Raw genomic sequence first — 20,710 nt, 5'->3', positions numbered from 1 at the left:
ACAACTTTGACATAATGAGTTCATTTTCATTGGTTGTATACTCAGATGAATGATTACTGGATGTTATGTGAGTTCTAATTGCCATTATTTGAGTAAACTCAGGACAGTCTTCTATGATGGCTTCCCTTTTAAATTACGATTAACCACAGTCAGTGCTTAAAATTTTCCCCATCCTTCCCAACACCCATTTTTTTGGTTTTTGGTTTGGATCCTAGCTGTGCTAACAGATGAAGAGATATCTCATTATCCTTGCATTTGCATTTCCCTCATGATTAGTTATGTCAGTATCTTTTCCTAAATCTGCTGCCCATTGATTTTGTTTTCCCTTGGAGCCATGACTATTCAAGTCTTTTCCCCATTCTCAAATTAGTTAGTTTCCCTTTCTTCCCATTTTGCAAATAAACACTTTTTTTCTGATAGAAGACTTGGAAACATTTTCTTTTATAGGTTGTGGGGACTCTATTCTTTTCCATGGTCTATCCTCCTATTAAGTATCCCACTACCATAGTGTTTGCTTTCTGCAGATTTCTAATGTGTTTTCCTGTCCACAAGTATGGAGCCACTGCCTTATTCTTCATTCTCCAGAATAGTTTGACTATGTGGACAACTTTGTGCTTCCATATGTATTTTAGGGTTTTCTATTTCTAGAAAGTGATATTGTGATTTTGATAGGTGTTTCATTGAACCTGTGGTCACTCTTCTAGAAAGTGCCTGTTGGCTTTCCTCTTTTGGTGTCTGAAGGCCTCAAATGGTGCCTGGCAGGAGCCCAGGAACTACTTACTTTCACATCAAATATCAGATCTGGCCAACAATTGTCAGAGGAATGAGCAGAGGAGCAGAGGTTATGTCTTCTTCATCTTTGTTTTTTTGTGATTTAGGGTGGAATCAGTCTAAAATAAATTTTACACAATTAATCTTTAACACAGTGCCCTACACTAAAATAATAAATAACATAAAACTTCTGATTGTTTCCTCACACTAGCCACATCTCAACTTGGAATTTGAGTTGGAATTTCTGGATGTGACACTTACAGAGGCAAAGTCTAATGGGCATGTAGAAATGATAGTATGAAGGTGATTTTGGCAGTTTTTCCATCTAATGGGAACATTTGAAACTGTGATCCATGATTTCTTTAAGGGCTCTGCCTCCACTGAGCCCAATAAATATTTGAGAACAGAATAGAAAGCTCAGGCAGATGCTGTATGACCCTCAGAAACCTCAACTTGAGTGGGACTGTTGGGTGAGCTCCTCTCACTCAGAACAAGATTTCTAATATTTGAATCTCTAATACAAATCAGTTCTTACAGATTTGTGTCTGGAGAGCATAGCAGACTCCAGCAGCGAAGAGGAAGACTCTGAAGGTAGGGGACAGCACTCAGGAGCAGAGGGCGAGGGCTTCAGGAACAGTGGGTTTGCAGCTGCTGTTCTGGAGACCAAGGAAGCTGGCCAGGAAACCAGAAAGGAAAGGGAAACAGGTGTAGAAGCCTGATTTGTTCTTTTCATAGTTTACAATCATACTATAAATGAAATTGTGTCCATGCGCATTGAGGGAGCTGTGTTTGTAAACATCGTTTCTTACTTTGCTATTTTAAATCATATTTCCCACCAAATCAGCGCTTCCCTCCCTTTACCATTGTCAAATGTCAATCCTTGGACTGACAGGGCTAGCACCTTGGTTAGCACCTTTCAGGAACTGTGCATGAGGGATTAGGGTCTTCCTTGTCATTGAAGTACAATACACATGACCTGACAACAAACATCCCTCTCCCAGATATGAGAACCAGGAGACTAAGTTCTAGTTTGAGCCAGGAGGTGGATGAGAGGTATACCCTCTCTGTCATAATCTACAGGGCTTGTAGCAAACCTTCACGTTTCTGTCCTGTTTGCCCTACCAGAATTACCACCCCCTGAGCTGGATAAGTCCCAGAAGATTTCCTCTGTGGTCATTACATATCCTGCCGTGTCCCTTAGCTCATGACAGCATTCACACCCCTGTGGAATCTGATGTGTGAATGTGCTTCCATGAGAAAGAGCCCTGAGCAGCTTCCCTGGAGATGTTCCATTTCCAGCAGGTGTTCTAGAGGCCTGTGTGAAGGGCATGCTGGGCCTGCTTCACATACTTGTCACAGCACTGTTGCCCTGTCACACTGCAGTGGTTAGGTGTAGGACAAAGCATCTATCTGGGTGGCAGGGCCATCGGGTCATCGTACCTCTCTGAACCCACTTTTCCTGCTTCACAGCGCCACTCCTATCCCCATACACCATGGTCATGCCCTCTCTGCAACCATTCCTTACTCCATCCCAGGGAAAAAGCCCTCCATTGTTTCCCTCAAGGACTAGTGAGATCCCTGGAAGTTACCATGTGTTTCTGTGGCCCCACTGTGGGACACTTTCCGGTGTCTCATGTAGAGATTCTGGGTAATTGGAGTCAATACTGTCCTCTCATTTCCACTCATTCTCTGCAAAGGTTAAGGGAAATATTGAGGCTGTTTTTGGATAAAGTGTGTCCCAAGGAAGGTCATCTCAGTGACAGAACAGGAACTGGATATGTGGGCACTGTCAGTACTCTCTCCCTCTCAGTTGCATGACGGGTGCTCCCCAAACAGGATAGACCAGGGATTGATTTAGTGGTGCCAGGAAGTCATCCATCTTTCCTCATATTTGAGAACCATATAAGTCTGGAGTTTGGCATAGGAAAGGAAATGGAGTGTATCTGGGAAAGGAGGAAGGGGAACATGGATGTGAGTATCAAGGAGGGACCCAGGCAAAGTCCTGCACAGTCATGGGGACAGTGACTGCAAGAAAATGGTCAGGATGATACAGTCTTAATTCCTGGTCAAGGAGAAAACCTGTGATGGAACAATTGAGTGTTACATATGAGACCCACTCCTCGCCTGAAGTGGTGAAGGGCCTGAGATCCAGAGGACTCACAACTGAAGACCCATCACCCTTTAATCAGGATCCATCATTCCAAGAGCAGAGGGCCATGGGTTCTCACCTCCACCATCTCTTCACTGCCCTTTTCATTAGCCACTGAACTTCATTGATTCCCTGTCCAAAGGAAGGCAACTCCAAGGATGGCAAGGATTCAAACAGAAAGAGCAACATGGTGCCTGTAATAAATCTCCTTCTCCATGTCTTACACAAACTCTCTCTGCCATTCATAAGCAATTCTTTGGAGCTCTTCTCATTCTCTCCTTTTATAATTTCCATCCTAAAATGCCTGGTCTCATATAGGCACTGAGGCCTTCCATCTGAAGCTTGTATAAAACCATCTGAAGAAACCCCCAGTCCTTTTCTTAGTGTCCCTCTGGACACTTAGTGTCACCCTGGTGCTGCAGCATGAAGTCTGGAGAAAATACTCCAAATGGCCCAGGATGGAGAGGGTCTGGAAGTCAGCAAGGTTGAACCCAAGTTGTTGGAGCTGCCTCAGGATGTGTGGATCTACCTGGGTGCCATCACTGTGTGTTTCCTGCATGGATAGATATGGTCACGCTGGATTCTGCTATTCCTTTCAGCTCCCAAGAAGCCCCCCTTTGCTAGACTTATGACTAAAAGCAGGGAAGCAGGTTTTCAGTCACAAGAGGAGCAAATGCAAATGTGGTGAGTTTGTCATGAAGGGGGTAAGGAAAACACGGGCACATGTTCTCATCTCTTCCATAGCTTACATGGCATTTCAGGAAAACCAGCCAAAACCTGGGATGTTGCCCAGGCTTGGGACCATAAAGAGGAGATAAGAATAATGCCATAATCCCTGTAGGTACTGAAGGATATCCTAAGCCCATTCCCTGAGGAACCTGAATTCAATCTATACAAGGTCCTGAAGTGGCTGGGCTATCATTCCACCAGCAGCTGCTGAACATAGAAGGAGTGCTGTGGTTCCCAGTAAGGGACCATGGGGGGCAGAAATCCAGGAGGTATATGCACTAAACTGTATGAGAAGAGAGCCCCAGGAGTTATTCCTCATCTCACTCCGCAAGACCCAGCCCTGTATTCCCAACCTGCTTAAATCACCCAAGAGCTTCCCCAGAACATCAATAGTGGGGATGAGACATTGGGCAGTTTTTGATCACCCCCTTCAAACATCCAGGAGTTGAGAGAACATAACAAAGTCCCCGAGGCTCATGCAAGCAGGACAGCTCAACTTGCTCAGCTGTGCATCCCTGGGGGCACGTAGTAGACACAGTATCAATGGGGAGGGGGCTTGTAGGATCCCTATATAATTGGGAGATTCTAGTGTCCTAAAGTCCCCTGAACCTCCAATAACCCTTGGGAGATATGGAGTTACCTCAGGGTACCACTTCCCAATATGAGTTTCAGATTCTGTAGATTCTGCCTCAATCTGTAGGCAAGTACATCAGAGAAGTCCACACTGTCTATTCCAAACACACTCATGTCCTGCAGTCAGTGTGTGTAAAGTCATGCCCATGTGTGCCAGGGTCCTTGAAAGCAGGGCATGTTGACAGCTCTCAAAGAGAGTGAGAATAGGACAGCAAAGCAGGAGAATGACTCAGCAGTCAAAAATGTAGGACAATCAGGGAAGGGCTCTGATGACACTGGGATGTAGATTTCATTCAGCCCTGGGAAAACCATAGAAGGGTCTCTTCCTTCATGCCAGCCATGGGTTCTGCAGGAAAACTTCCACCCCAAGACCTCAAAAGGCATGTTCCAAAATAAACCCTAGACCTGTTCTAAGATCTGCCCCAAACAACACGCCACATGATCTCATACAGCTCCTCCTGATGTTTCCTGAAGCTGCAAAAGAAAATAGATGGATCTTGTCTAAGATGCTCCAGATGCTGTAGAAGACCTCACAGTAAGTGAACCGGGAGTGCCCTGGGTCCCCAGCAACAACTTCGTTGGTGGCCCAGAAGAAGAACCAGGCCAAGATAATACGTAAGTAAAATTGGAAAAGAAACAATGCTGGAGGAACTCCTCTCATGCACCTGACACTTTAAGGCCATACAAACAAAATATTTTTGGGTTGCAATGAACAGAGAAGACTGTGACTCCTGGGGACAACAGGACCCTGCAAGATGGCCACCACACCTTGAGTGGGCACAGCTGATAACTGAGACTCTGAGGAGTAAGCAGCACTCCAGACCATCAATAGTGCACTGTAGGGTGAGTGTGTGCCCATTTGGGACCGTGGGCTAAGCATCTTTCCAGGGACTCCCCCTGCTCGCTGCAGGACTGCTCCTGCTCCTCCTGTCCTTCCAGCCACCAGTGGGAATGTGCAGCAGGAGAGATGCAGGAAAATGTAGCTCTGCCAGGGTCAATGGCCACCCTGGAATCTGCTACAGGGGCAGCCTGGCTGTATCCTTTGCATCAAAAGGCAGCAGGCTTAACTGGACCCCTCTCCACCCTGACAAATATGCTTCCAGACATCTCTTCACACTCACTGTCCTCAGCCCCTTACACCCAGATAGCCCTTGCTGACTTCCAAATATAAAGCCAAGCCAGTAAATCTTGGACAGCACCACAAAGGTAGCTTTTGATGATTTATCACCTATTACTTCTCCCTTGGGTACAGGCGTCAGCACCCATCCAGGCTTTGCTGCCACCCTAGCTATATTCCCCTGTGGCACAGCCCCTGAATAACTCCTGTTGCCTCCATGCATAAGACTGTGACCAGTGCTGGCCTTAACATTGCCGTAAGCACCACAAAACATACCTTTTTCAGGCTGGGAATAGCACCAATAGATTTAGGGAGGAGAGGCTGCCCCACATCTGAACTCTAACTTTGGAGCACTCATCACCACAACAGTACCATGTGTGGCCCCGAGCATCACACTGCAATTTTGCTAAGTATGGGCCTGAACATTTAGGACCCCCTTGCAGTATTCAGGAGACAGTATTACCCGAAGCTCATATCCCCAGGGCCTTGCCACATCAGAGCCCCCAGACTTAAAGGTTGGGGCCCAGCACCACTGTCTGAAAGACTCTCTTTAGAACTGTTTGTCCAGCGCCTACTCTTAGCGGCCCTTCTCCATTGGTAAACACAGTGAGGAGAACCTTACCAAGAGTACCCCTCATTACCTGTCCAGGGCTTGCTTAGACACAAAATGCTGGGTTATGTACCATGACATTTCTCTCCAGGTCAGGACCTACTTCCTTAGGGTCTAAGAGGAGAATGCTGGCCTTGGGGAACCACTTCCTTTAGAATTGGCCAATATCCACCTTCCTCCTGGGCTGAACTACATATGAGCCTTGTTTCAATTTGAAATGCATATCTACTGCTGACCTCTGTGATCTTGGAGAAAATTAGGGGCTCGCAGCACAGCATGCACAAAAGTGGGCAGTTTGAGGCTGTTGTTTGATTTTTGTGGTTGGAGCCTTTAGCATGGTAGACACAGGACCAGGTTCCTTTTTCCCACAGTTCCAGATCTGGATCTTTGACCTATATTTGACCCCTCCCTTCTGCCTTTGTTCTTCCCAGGACCCTGGTTTCTTCTCCATATTTGTCATAAATCCTGGTTCTTGTTCATCTTCAGAATTCTCCAGTGTGTGTGCTCTGTAAATCAAGTGTGGAAAAGCACGAGGGACAACATGGGAGAAAGACCTAATTAAAACTTCCTGTGGCTCAACTAATGAATTACAGAAAGTAGCAATCCTTTGTTTTAAATGTCTGTGTTTGGAGTATAAGGTTAACAGTTGGAAGATACCAAGAGCCCGAGGGAGGACTAAACAGGGACATTCATCCATGCTTATTGGAATTGGTACCTCTCAAACACCAGTCTAATGAGGAACCTCTTCTACCGTTTCAAATTGTCAGCAGGAGTCCACATTTAATGGACTCTACACAAGATTCCAAGACTAAAAGCCTTGTCTATGTAGCAATTTCATTTTTTTTAACATTGTTGCTTGAAAGTCCTAGGCAAATCACCTATGTACACCTCTCATCTACATGTTATGGTCCTGGTGGGAAACCTCTGGGCTGGGGAGACAATGGAAGGAGTTAATTCTAGCTTGCCATTGTGGGATTTGTGACATCCTAAGTTGAATATCAGTACTCCCTCCATTCTTCTCCTCCTTCCTGCAACAATAGGGATGAAAGGGAGCCATCTTAACAGGAACCAAGCCAAAATTAGTTAAGTTTTTAATTAAAAAAAAAAAGAGAGAGAAAGACTTCTAGTTTGTGGTCTGATATGTATGCAGGTAAGACATCATCGCTCCTGTCCTCACCACAAAAGAAAAGCAGAACAACCTTAAAATAAGCAATTTCTAAATCTGACAGAGAAATTATCTCACAGGGCAAACTATCATTGTAATAATTGGACAGATGGGTGAATACAGAAGAGTCAGAGACTCGGGAGCGGAGGCTTCTTCAGGAGCAAGGATCTGGGGTGCAATATTTCCACTCTGAATGATGAATTTCTGGAGGCTCAGTGTGCACAAGCTGCAAAGGGCAAATCTCCAGGGGCACAGAATGTGGGGCCTCCACACTTCCATGATTTACCTCCAGTAGCCCCTCCACATTCTCAAGTGAAAGTCAAAGTAAAGTCCATCAAACTTTGGACCAGGTATAAGAGAAGCAACCATTCTGAAACACACCCAGCGCCCTCTGTTCTCATTAAGGAAGCCTTCACTCAAAGAAACTGTTTTAGGAGAGCAACCAACTTTGGTGTGACTGGAGCATAATTGTCCTCAGGAAAGGGGATGCCCAAATCAAGTCCCTCTAGTTTCCATACAGAGGAAGGGACTAAACTCCAGCTCCCACTTGAATCCTCTCACCCCATGGAATGCAAAATTCTGAGAAGCACTGTAATTGTCAAATCCCAAGGACACAGGCTTACTTAAAGACCGAGATCTCATCATAGAACAATATGCCCCTTCTCCTATACATTTATGCTGCATGAAGAGGGCTCCTGTATCAAAATGAGATTTTAACTGAAGAACTCCATGTTTAAGACTTACTGAAGATGTATCAAAAGAAACCCAAAGCACACAGGGTAGACAAAGTGAATAACAGCAAAAAACCTTCAAATAAACAAAGGACCCCAAAGGAAATGGTAGCTTGTATACCTATCCTAGCAGTGAATTGTGAACATAGATTAGCTCCTAGAATATAAAAAAAAAACACCTCAATTAGAGAGCAAGTTATTTTAGTTGGTTTTGCCCAACATCTCATGTCCAGCTTTCAATAAAAAAAAATACAATGCCTGTTAAAATCAAAAGGTAACAGTTTGAAGAAATACAGCAATCATAATAATCAGATTTGGATTATGACAGAGAGCAGGGAGTTATTAGGCTATGGATTTAACATATAATTAAAACCTTAATTGGTCCAATGGAAAAGGTGTAATTAGCCATGTGAGGAGAGAGATGGAAATTCTATTGAATGTAAAGGAAACAGTAGAAATAAACACTATAATGGAAATGAAGAATACTTTAGATGGGCTTGTGGATAGTTGGGAGACAAATGAAGGAAGAATCTGTCAGTTGAAAACATGCCATTTGAAGCTTTACAAACTAAAGAAGAAAATAATGACAGAAGAAAATGGAAAATAATAAAATTGTAACATCTCTATAAAGAAAACAGGAGAGGAAGGATGGGGGGAAGTGAGGAATGTGGAGGGAAGGAAGGAAGGAAGGAAGGAAGGAAGGAAGGAAGGGGCAGAAGAAACATTTCAAGAAATTAGGGCTGAGAACTTCAACATGTATGAACCCACAGGTCCAGGAATGTCAGCACAAGATACATATGAAGTGATCAATACCTTTGAAAGCACATTCAGGGAGTAGTAAATCAAGACAAAAAAAAAAAGCTTGAAAGGAGCCAGAGGGGAAAAAGTTGTACCTGTAGAGGAACTGGTATGCATTATTTTGAATCTATCTTCAACAACCATGCAAGCAAGAGGAGAGTGGGATTGAAGTGTTGAAAGAAAAAATGAATTGGATGAATTCTGCATCAAATACATTTCTCCTTTGATAGTGATGGAGACATAAAGTCTTTCTAATATAAACAGAAACTGGGATTGCTAACAGTAAATGTTCCTTACAATGTATCTTAAAGAAGGTCTTCATAGGGAAAAATGATATATATGTCAGCAACTCTACTCTACACAAAGAAAGGGTTAACACCCTAGGTTAACACTCTAATGAGAAGGAATAAATGAAGGTAAAATTGTCCTTAGGGTCTTATTTTTTCTCCTTTTAAACTGATCCAAAAGATTCATTTTTAATATAATAATTGCAAAAATAAATTTGATTATGATAGCTTATAAATAATGAAAATATATAACAAATTTTATTCAGTGATGGGATGGAGAAATTGAAAGAATTCTCTTTTAAAAGTACTTGCTCTAACCATGAAGAAATATTATTGGATGAAGAAGAAGGAGGTAGAAAAGGAAGAAAAGGAGAAGAAAAAGAAGCAACAGCAGCAAGAGAAATTTCAGTTTTCCTCTAAATGGAAATGAAAATATACAACTTATTGAAAGTGTGTGGAATGAAGGAAAGCAGTTTTTAAGAAGAAATTCATAGCACTGAAGTCATATATTAGAAAGAAGACAGATATGTAGCAATAACCTTAGTAGGAAAAGAAGAACAACATAAACCTAAAGCAAACAGAAGAAAGAAATATCAATTACTGTAGAAATTCAACGAAGTTGAAAACGGGAAGACAATAGAGAAATCAACAAAACGAAGTTAAATCTTAGAAATAAAATGAGAGCAAACAAAAATTACTAATAAATAAATATTTGATCAGAGAAATGACATATTCTCTGATGAGATCTGTTGTATCTATACCAAATCTGAACAAACTCGAATCTTTCCCCCTTTCCCATGTGACGTTTAGTTTCTACAACCACAGTGCAGACACCGATATGTGATAATGTTTAAATAACTTCCAACTAGTAGGACTCCAATATATGTACATTAGACCTGACTAAAAGGTAAAACTTTAGTGATTCAAAGGACCCCATTAAGAAAGCGAAATGACACCCCACACTCTAGAGAAAACGTTGCAGTTCATAGAGCTAATGAGAAACATTGCTAGCATATATTACAACTCATTTATAAAAAGACAAAGAACTCCATTTAAAAATGGACAAATGAGTGCCAAAGACTATTCTCCACAGAAGCTACTCAGATGACCATTAAGCACATGAAAACGTGTCCAACATCCCTCATCATCAAAAACCTACAAACCAAAACCACCATATATCCTTTCATAGCCACAGGATAACTGTAACCAAAAAGGCAGATGGTGACTGTCAGTGAAACAATGGAGAAACTGAAACCCTCTCACATGGCTGGATGGAATGAAAAATGGTAGTCACACTGGAACACAGTCTTTCAGGTATTCAAATAGGGACATAGGGACTTAACTTTGGACCCAGCAATTGCACTTCTCTAAACAAATGAAAGATATGTTTACACAAAAACGTGTATATGAATGTTCACAGCAGCGTTATTCACAATAACCCTAAAGTGCTAACAACAGCAAATGTTCATCAACTGAGGCATGAATAAACTGTCCTATATCTATACAATGAAATATTATTCAGCAAAGAAGAAATTAAGTGCTGACCTATGTTACAACAAGGGCAGACCTTTTCAAAGGTTCAGAATTTTGTAAAATATTTTCAATAATGCAGTCTTTCTGAAAATATAGAGCCTCTCAATGTTTTAGAATCAATTTTATCTTATAAAGTGCAAACTTTTCATTGTACACTACCATACAATGAAGATAACTTATACCTATGCAATGAAGAAACACTTGACTTGTTCGTTTTAATTTCAGAATTTTTTTTCTTGCCTGCACCAGGATTTGGAGTTCTATGAAGACAAGATTGTATATTTGACACTTTAATCCTCATAAACAGTCCGATTTCTGAAGTACTGGAAGGTGTCATGAAAGAGTCATTAATCAATGAAGATTTGATAAATGAGTGAATAATGTGATTTAGATACTCCTACTTCTGCATGGCACATTGATGCCATTGAGTGCTCAGTCAAATTTTCCCTTGAGTATCAGAAAGATGCTGTAGACGTTTTCCCTCATTCTCCCAAGTATATATGTGAGTGTACAACCTAAAATGTTGCAGGCAACATCCTGTGCTTTATAGACCCCTTGAATAGCGTGTCTCAACCCATTTGACTTAAACAGACCTCAAGGATATAATAAATGTTTTGACCAACAATAAGAAAAGTAATTGATCTGAAAACAGTCCAGAATTCATCTTAGAGTTCCCACCTCCTCCCTACATTAGCATTCTTGCAGATGCAACTTACAAAATAGACATTCTCTCTATGTCGATCATTCTCCTAGCACTTTCTTTTTAAGACCATTCATTTACAGCAAAGAGTATATGCCTGCAGAGTACAATTCCGAATGGATCTCTGAGTGGAAGTGCTTTGTCTTTGCAGGAATGACCATATGTACCCACTGCTGTTCCAAGATGGAACTGGAATGGGACCCTTTCCAGTTCTGCAATGGTCTTTCGCTTTCTTACTCCCCAAGATACCTATCTTGGTGGGATGGGGTAGGATTTGTTAACACAGTCCAATATAGGGAATGAACCACCTCTTGTGTCACAGAAATTTTAGGAATTTCCGGTTCAGGTACACATAATTCTCCAGGACTAGCACCTGAAGATGAAGTTAACTTATAATTCTCTTTGAGGTTATAGTAAACTACTAAATGAAAATTTCACAATCATAGAATTAATGTAGCATCAGAGTTTCATCACAGAGCATGTGTTCATTTTTATTCATGTTACCATCCATTTTTGTCATGTATCGACGTATCTGAACACTAATATCATAATTAACACACATCATATCACGTTCTACATTTTCAATTAACATTCAAAGTTATCTCCTAATCAATCCTGGTTATTGTATTGATGAGTACACCTTCATACCAATGAGACAGTGGCGGTGTTAACCATGAAAGATATCAAAGGGAAACACTCACCGTTTCTGAGCACAATTTTCGTGGTTTTGAGAGACACACACCCACCCACTCAGTAGTACTGACCTGTTTGCAAGTTTTAACTATGGACAGCTTTTCTTGTTACATGTTCCCAAAAACTGCGATCAACATTTCTCAGAACGAATCATGATTCAAGTGTGCCTGGGTGGCTTAGCTGGTGGAACAACCAAACTCAGGTCATGATCTCATAGTTTGTGTGTTCGAGCTCCACATTGGGCAATGTGTAGACAGCTCAGAGACTGGAGCCTGATTCAGATTCTGTGTCTCCCTCTTTCTCTGCCCCTCCCATGCTTGGGCAAACTCTCTCCCTGTACATCTCAAAAATAAATAAACATTTTAAAAAACATTTAACATAAAGAAGCAAATAAATGAAAGAAGAAAAAATAAAGAAAATAAAGAAAAACATGGAGCTCATTCACTAAAATAAAATAAGCAGATCTTTATATAACTTTTTGAAAGTTCAGAAATTATATTCACCATATTCTTTAATAGTCAGTTTATTTTGGTGAATTATTGAGGTGAAAAAGAACAGCCTGACTGTCCACATGTTCAGCCATGTGTGTGAACATGGTACAATGTGACTGTGGAATGTTGAGATTTTAAATGCATCAACATTTTAACATTGACTAGTGACAAGGTAAGATCATTCCTTAAACAAAACTACTCTATGACTTAACTGAAATATAAATATAAATATATAAAATAAATATAAATATACTTGATTTGAATTTTTAATTTGTAGGGTTTTTCTTTCAAAAGATCATTTTGTTTTTGAGCCTTGTTATTAAAACAATATTTGAAAACTCACACAATAGGCATTTCTTAGTGTTGTTCCTTACAAGGTAAAATAGGTTCCTACACACATATTTGCAACCTGACTTTTCTTGGTCTCCCACTTTTATATGGAAAATTTTAATTGTGAATTGTAGTTTAAGTTTCCTCCCACTGTAATAAACAGGTATTTGCTTGGCTACATTGAGTGTCACACAGAGTCTGACCATGTCCCTTCTTCCAATGGGGGCACTCTGCTTGGTGGATGCCTCCCAGCTCTCAGGTTTAGGGTAGAGAGGGGAGCATGTGAACAACTGGCACTACCCCCCCCACCACCCATTCAGATCCTATCTTGGCCAAGTGTCATGTGGCCTGGGTGGTGAGGGACATGTCTGCAAAGGTAAGTATGTATTGGGCTCTTGCCTGGTACCAGGTGTGGTGGTTTGCAGGTACCCCAGACAACCTCACCCCTGCCTCATGACACTACATTCAAGAAGAAGCATAATGTTGGAAGCCTACAGAGGTACTTCCAAGCTCACCTTCATCCCTAGAGGCAGGGAGACCAGAGAGCCCACAATACACCCATGGGTCAGAGGAATGGAGGTAGCTGGGATTAGAGGGACCTAACCCTAACAATTCCTCGACTCTGGCCTTAGTATTTCCCTGTCTGAGCACTGAGAAATGAATGGACATGAGGACCATGACCTGCACCAAGTTGTCAAGTGAGGAACACAGAAGATGACCATAACATTTCATGTCCAGGATGGAACTCCAGAAATGGATCCAGAGTTAAGAGAAGCCTGTCCCACACAACTGCCCAACCCCTGAAACCAAACCTTAAGCCTGACATGCACACTCACATGTGCTCTCAATTCAACCTGCTGGGGGAAATCACTACACTGCTGACAGTTCATTCCCTTCCACCTCCAGGAACCAAACCCCAACCTTAACATTGGTTCTTGCCATAAGGGGGTCCATCAAGCATGTGTGAGAAGAGAAGTGACTTGGGACCCTTGACTGGCATGGAATTGCTTATGAGAAAGCATGATTTTCACCATGACATTTCCACATTTGGCTTGTTCTTACAGAAGGAGATTCTGATCCAAAGCATCTGCCTGGCCAACAGAGGTAGCTGGAGTTTGAAGTGAAACCCTAATGCACCCAATCAAGCGGCCTCCACTCAACCTCTGGGAAGAGTCCTGCACTGCTACTGGTTCATCTCCTGTCCACCGCCAGGACTTAAACCTAAACCTAGCCATGGATATGGCCTTTGGGGCACAAGCCCCAGCTGTGGGCCATAAATGGAACTGGTACTCGTGACCACCTGAGATTTCTTCAGGGAGGAAGCCAGAAGTTTGTCATGACATGTACAAATCCGGGATGGGCCTTCAGAAGTGGATCATGAGCCCAACTTTGGACTCGTGGACACTATTGGCCAGACCCTGAAGCCAAATGCTCAGCCTCACCAGAACACTACAGTTCACCCTTAATTCATCCCTCTGGGCAGACCACTGCACACCTTGTTTCAGAGGCTGTGTCCACCAGGGCTGGTCCTAATGCTAACCATGGTTCATGCACTCACGGGGGCCACCACCTAGGTCTCAGCAAAGAACAGTATGTGGGCCCTTGCCCACCAGAGAATGATTCAGTGAGAAGTGCTGCCACTTCCAAGGCAATCTGGAGCTACAGAAGGGGATTCTCAACTCTATACTAAACACTGCCCACACACTCAGCTGGCCCCTGAGCCCAAACCGTCTGCCTGACTTGCACCCGGACATGCACCCTCAACTAACTCCTACTTGGGAACCACTACCCTGCTGTTTTTTCCAATCCTTTTTCAGTATAAGACCTAGCCCTAACCCTAGCTTTGTGTCTGGTCTTAGGGGACCCATGTCATAGCTCTGAGGAATGAATGGGCTTGAGGACCCTGAACAGCATGAAATTCACCTGGGAGGAAGGTGGAAGATCACCATGACATTTTCATGCTAGGGATGGAGCTTGAGAAAGAGATCCAGATCTAAAGCATAAGCCTGTCCCACACCAACTGCCAACTCCTAAACACCAGTCCTAAGCCTGACCCACACCCTCACATATGCCTACAACTCACTCTGTTGTGTAAATCACTGCACTGCTGGCAGTTGGCCCCCTGCCACCTCTGGGAACCAAGCCCTCACTCTAGACATGGCTCTGGCCCTAAGAGGGTCCACTAAGCAGGTATGAGGAAAGAAGTGACTTGGGGCCCTTGACTGGTGTGGAATTTCTCAGCAAGAAAGCTTGATGTTCATTGTGACATTTACACATGAGGCTAGACCCTGCAGAAGGAGATCCTGAGCCAAAGCACCCACTTGGCATAGGAAGCCAGAATGTAAGCCTCACCTGCACCTTATCAAGTGCCCTCCATTCAGCACTCGGGGGAGAGCCCTGCACAGCTGTTGGTTCATCCTCTGTTCCCTCTGAGGACCTAAACCTAACCGTAGTCATGAAAGTGGGCTTACGGGCACCACAAATACCATATGATCTCACTCATATGTGTAATGTAAAAGTCAAATCAAAGAGGAAGAGCCAAGAAGGCAGAACAGCATTGAAGTTTTTTTGTGTCTCTTGTCCATGAAATACATCGCAGACCAAAACTAAACCATCCTACACACCTATAAAACTGAATGGAGGATTAAACCAACAATCTGCACAACCTGAACCACAGAATTCAGCAGGTACATGGCATGGAAGGGTGAACTTGGGGAAAGAGAAGCTGGCGGCGGGCAGGGAGCCACTTTTGCAGGCAGAGAGAGGACAGACCCTGGGCGGGGGTGGAGAATATGGGAAAAGCACCCCTCCCCAAAAGCAGCTGGAGAAAAAGTGGAAAATTGGAAATAGCTGCAGGGACTAAACTAAAAAGGGAGAAAGGAGAAAGGAGAACAAAGAGAGTTTAGATTTCATTAAGACTGTAAACAAGGGCAGCACAAAGTCTGCAACTCCACAGCATGATACCTGGTGGTGCTCTGGTGGGAAGGGTGAATCACCAGGAACAGAGTGAAGTCCGGGAGGTTCTTGGGCCACACAGAGAAAAGTGGCTGCGCCACTGGAAAGACATTTGGTAGAGACTGCTGAAGCCATCTGGTCCCAGCAGACCCCAGAAAACGGCCATATTTGCTGGTGCTGGAACAAGGTCGTTAAGGGGAATCCTGGTGCAAGATGTGTGTTGTGATTTTCCATAATCCCTGAAAAGCTGTTGCTACACTATCTCGTGAACTTTTTCTGTGGCTGGTTGGCACCTGGCCACAGTCTCAAGACACTGGCAGCAGAAGGGTCCTGCCAGCATTCCTGGGTGCAGCTGGCATTTGGCCATTGGGCAGTGAGACCCTCCTGCAGAAGGGCAGGACGGATCAAAGCTGCAGTCCTTCGGAAGTAAGAGGCAAGGGAAAACAGCTGCATCTGAGACAAAACTCGGGAGAGAGATACTGCCTGGGGCTTGGTCACAGACAGTGAAGAAGTGGGGAGTGGACAAAAGCTGAAGACAGAGGACAAATGCATGATTGCTGATCAGGGAGAACAGAGTTCCAATACTAGAGACTGGGAAGCTGGGTGACTCCATTTTCACCACTCCCATGCATGTGCATATATACCTACAAGCCCTGCAACAATCCACCCCAGTAGGCTAGCAGCACCATCTAGTGGAGAATGGAAACGTTACACTGAGTCCTGCCCAGCTGGGCCAACATTGTTCTTCGAGAACACAAGTCTCACTGCCTACGTAGTTTATGGACTATAAAGTGCTACATAGTCTGACTTCTAGGGGAAAACAGTGCAATTTCAGTCCAATTTCAATCTGTTAGCAGGTCTATCTACTCAATTTTGTTTGTTTGTTTCTTTTTTCTCTTTTACACTACTTTTCTTTCTCTTGAATACAGAAAGATAAAAAAATCTTTTTTTTCAATTTTTATTAAAAATATTTTCATTAATTTTTTTAAATTTTATTGTTTATTTTGTGTATTTTTTCAAATTCTCTCTTACTTCCATCATTTTATTTGAGTCTACTTCAGTGTATTCAACTTTTCAAATTTTCAAACAATTTCCTTTTTTTCTTCTTTCATTTGTTTTTCTTTTTGTTTCTTTTCTTTTTCTTGAATGCAGAAAAACTTCATTTTTAATTTCAATGTCTATTACAAATATTTTTTTCTTTAGTTTTTTACTATATTTTTGTTTTTATGTAATTTTTCTCAAATTCTAATTTACTTCCATCATTTTATTTTATTCTACTACAGTGTATTCACTTTTTCAAATTTCCAAATGATTTTTTTGTCTTTTCTCTTTTCATTTCTTTTCTTTTTCTTGAATACAGAATGAGAAACAAATCATTTTATTTTTAATTTTTATTACAAATATTTTTCTTTAATTTTTTCTACTATATTCTTTACTTTTGTGTAATTTTTTTCAAATTTTATTTTAATCCCATCATCTGATTTTAGTCTACTTCAGTGTATTCATTTTTTCAAATTCCCAAATGATTTCTTGTTTTCTCCCCATTTTTTCTCAACTCTGTCAAACCACATTCAACTCCCAGATGGAAGATCTAGCATATTTTATTAGATATTTGTGTGTCAGTGTGTTTTTAATTGCTTAATTTTAATATTTTTATATTACTTTTCTTCTATTTTAATTTTTCTATGTCATTAATTACTTTTCTCCATTCAAAATGACAAAACAAAGGAATTCACTGCAAAGGAAAGAGCATGAAGAAACGACAGTCAGGGATTTAACCAAGACAGATACAAGCAAGATGTCTGAAACAGAATTTAGAATCACGATAATAAGAATACCAACTGGAGTCAAAAATATATTACAATCCCTTTCTTAAGAGATAAAAGAAGTAAAAAATAGTCATAATGAAGTTAAAAATGTTATAACTGAGCTGGAATCATTGATGTATGCAACAGTGGCAAGGATGGATGAGGCAGAACACAGAATCACTGATATAGAGGACAAACAGAGAATCATGAAGCAGAAAAAAAAGAGGGAGATTAAGGCAAATGAACAAGATTTAAAAATTAGAAAAATCAGTGACACATTAAAAAGGAACAACATCAGAATCATAGGGGTCCCAGAAGAGGAAGAGAGAGAAATAGGGGTAGAAGGGTTATGTGAGTAAATCATAGCAGAAAACTTTCCTAACCTTGGGAAAGACACAGACATCAAAATCCAGGAAGCACAGAGGACCCCCATTAGATTCAACAAAAACCTATCATCAATAAGGCATATCAAAGTCAAATTCACAAAATACTCAAGTAAGGAGAGAATCATGAAAGCAGCAAGGGAAAAAAAAAGTCCCTAACACATATGGGAAGACAGATCAGGTTTGCAGCAGACCTATCCACAGAAACTTGGCAGGCCAGACTGGAGTGGTGGGATATATTCAGTGTGCTGAATCAGAAAAATAGGCAGCCAAGAATTCTTTATCCAGCAAGGTTGTCATTCAAAATAGAAGGAGAGATAAAATGTTTCCCAGACAAACAAAAATTAAAGGAGTTTGTGACCACTAAACCAGCCCTGCAAGAAATTTTAAGGTGGACTCTCTGAGGGGAGAAAAGATGAAAAAGAAAGAGAGAGAAAGAGAGAGAGAGAGAAATACAAAAAACAATAAAGATTGGAAAGGACTAGAGAACACCATCAGAAACTCCAACTCTATAAGCATCATGATGGCAATAAATTCATACCTTCAGTACTCACTATAAAGTCAATGGACTCAATGCTCCAATCAAGAGACATAGGGTAACAGAATGGATAAGAAAACAAGACCCATATATATGCTGTTTACAAGAGACCCACTTTAGATCTAAAGACACCTTCAGACTGAAAATAAGGGGATGGAGAATCATCTATCATACTAATGGTCAACAAAAGAAAGCTGGAGTAGCCATATTTATATCAGACAATCTAGATTTTAAAATAAAGACTGTATCAAGAGATACAGAAGGGCATTATATCATAATAAAGGGGACTATCCACCAAGAAGACCTAACAATTGTAAACATTTATGTGCCAAATGTGGCAGCACCCAATATATAAATCAATTAATCAATCACAAACATAAAGAAACTCATCGACAGTAATATCATGATAGTAGGAGACTTCAACACCCCACTCACAGCAATGGGCAGAACATGTAATCAAAAAATCAACAAGGAAACAAGGGCTTTGAATGACACACTGGACCAGACAGACTTAAAAGATATATTCAGAACATTTCATCCTAAAGCAGCAGAATATACATTCTTCTCCAGTACACATGGAACATTCTCCAGAATAGAGCATATACTGGGACATTAATCAGCCCTAAGTAAGTACAAAAGTATCAAGAACATACCGTGCATATTTTCAGACCACAACGCTATGAAACATGAAATCAACCATAAGAAAAAATTTGTAAAGGTAACAAATGCTTGGAGACTGAAGAACATCCTACTAAAGAATGAATGGGCTAGCCAGGATGTTAAAGAGGAAATTTAAAAAATTATGTAAGTCAATGAAAATGGTAACACCACAACCCAAAATCTCTGGTACGAATCAAAGGCAGTCATAAGAGGAAAGTATATAGAAATCCAGGCCTTCCAAAGGAAGGAAGATCTCAGATACAAATCCTAACCTTGCACCTTAAGGAGCTGGAAAAAGAACAGCAAATAAAGCCCACAACCAGCAGAAGACAGAAAATAATAAAGATTAGAGCAGAAATTAACCCTATAGAAACCAAAAAAAAACAAAAAACAAAAAACAAAAAACAGTAGAACAGATCAATGAAACCAGAAGCTGGTTCTTTGAAATAATAGGCAAAATTGATGAACTACTAGCCAGTTTGATCAAAAAGAAAAAGGAAAGGGCCCAAATAAATAACATCAAGAATGATAGAGGAAAGATCACAACCAACACAGCAGAAATAAAAACAAAGAGAATGTTATGAACAGTTATATGCCAAAAGTGTGGGTAATCTGAAAGAAATGGACAAAGTCCTAGAAACATATACACTACCAAACTGAAACAGGAAGAAATAGAAAATTTGAACAGACCCATCAACAGTAAGGAAATTAAATGAGTAATCAAAAATCTGCCCAAAAACAAGAGTCCAGGGCCAGATGGCTTTCCAGGGGAATTCTACCAAACATTTAAGGAAGAGTTAACACCTATTCTCTTCAAGCTGTTACAAAAAATAGAAATGGGAGGAAAACATCCAAACTCTTTCTATGAAGCCAGCATGACCTTGACTCCAAAACCAGACAGAGACCGCACTAATAACAAGAACTATAGACCAATTTCCCTGGTGAACTTGGATGCAAAAATCCTCAACTGGATCCAACAACACATTAAAAAAAATATTCACCACAATCAAGTGGGATGTATACCTGGGATGCAGGGCTGGTTCAATATCCACAAAATATTTCATGTGATCCATCACATCCATAAAAGAAAGGAAAAGAACCATATGATTCTCTCCATAGATGCAGAGAAAGCATTTGACAAAATACAGCATCCTTTCTTGATAAAAAAAACCTCAAGAAAGTAGGGATAGAAGGAGCATACCTTGAGATCATAACAGCCATATATGAACGACCCAATGTTAATATCATCCTCAATGGGGAAAAACTGAGAGCTTTCCCCCTAAGGTCAGGAACAAGACTGGGATGTCCACTCTCACTACTGTTATTCAACATAGTATTGGAAGTCTTAGCCTCCACAATCAGACAACACAAAGAAATAAAAGGCATCCAAATGAGGCAGGAGGAGGTCAAACTTTCACTCTTCGCAGATGACATGATACTCTATATGGAAAACCCAAAAGATTCCACCAAAAAACCTCTAGGGCTGATTCATGAATTCAGCAAAGTTTCAGGATATAAAATCAATGCACAGAAATCATTTGCATTCCTATACATCAACAACGAAGTGACAGAAAGAGAAATCAAGGAATTGATCCCATTTACAGTTGCACAAAAAACATAAAATACCTA

General features: G+C 41.2%; 1 long non-coding RNA gene across 2 annotated transcripts in view; it reads right to left on the bottom strand.

The window, feature by feature from the left end:
* The window catches only part of LOC125168005 (uncharacterized), a 94,091-nt gene that overhangs the window by 26,945 nt on the left and 46,436 nt on the right, over positions 1–20,710 (bottom strand). Inside the window, exon 3 of one of the 2 annotated variants that reach the window (XR_007153025.1) lies at positions 1,307–1,443. The exons of the other annotated variant lie outside the window; for it this stretch is intronic. This is a non-coding gene — a long non-coding RNA (uncharacterized LOC125168005). The remainder of the gene's footprint in view (positions 1–1,306; positions 1,444–20,710) is intronic. 2 annotated transcript variants of the gene reach the window in all.

This window comes from Prionailurus viverrinus, chromosome A1, assembly GCF_022837055.1.
Source record: "Prionailurus viverrinus isolate Anna chromosome A1, UM_Priviv_1.0, whole genome shotgun sequence".
Lineage (NCBI taxonomy): Eukaryota > Metazoa > Chordata > Mammalia > Carnivora > Felidae > Prionailurus > Prionailurus viverrinus.
This window is presented reverse-complemented; position numbering and strand designations above follow the sequence as displayed.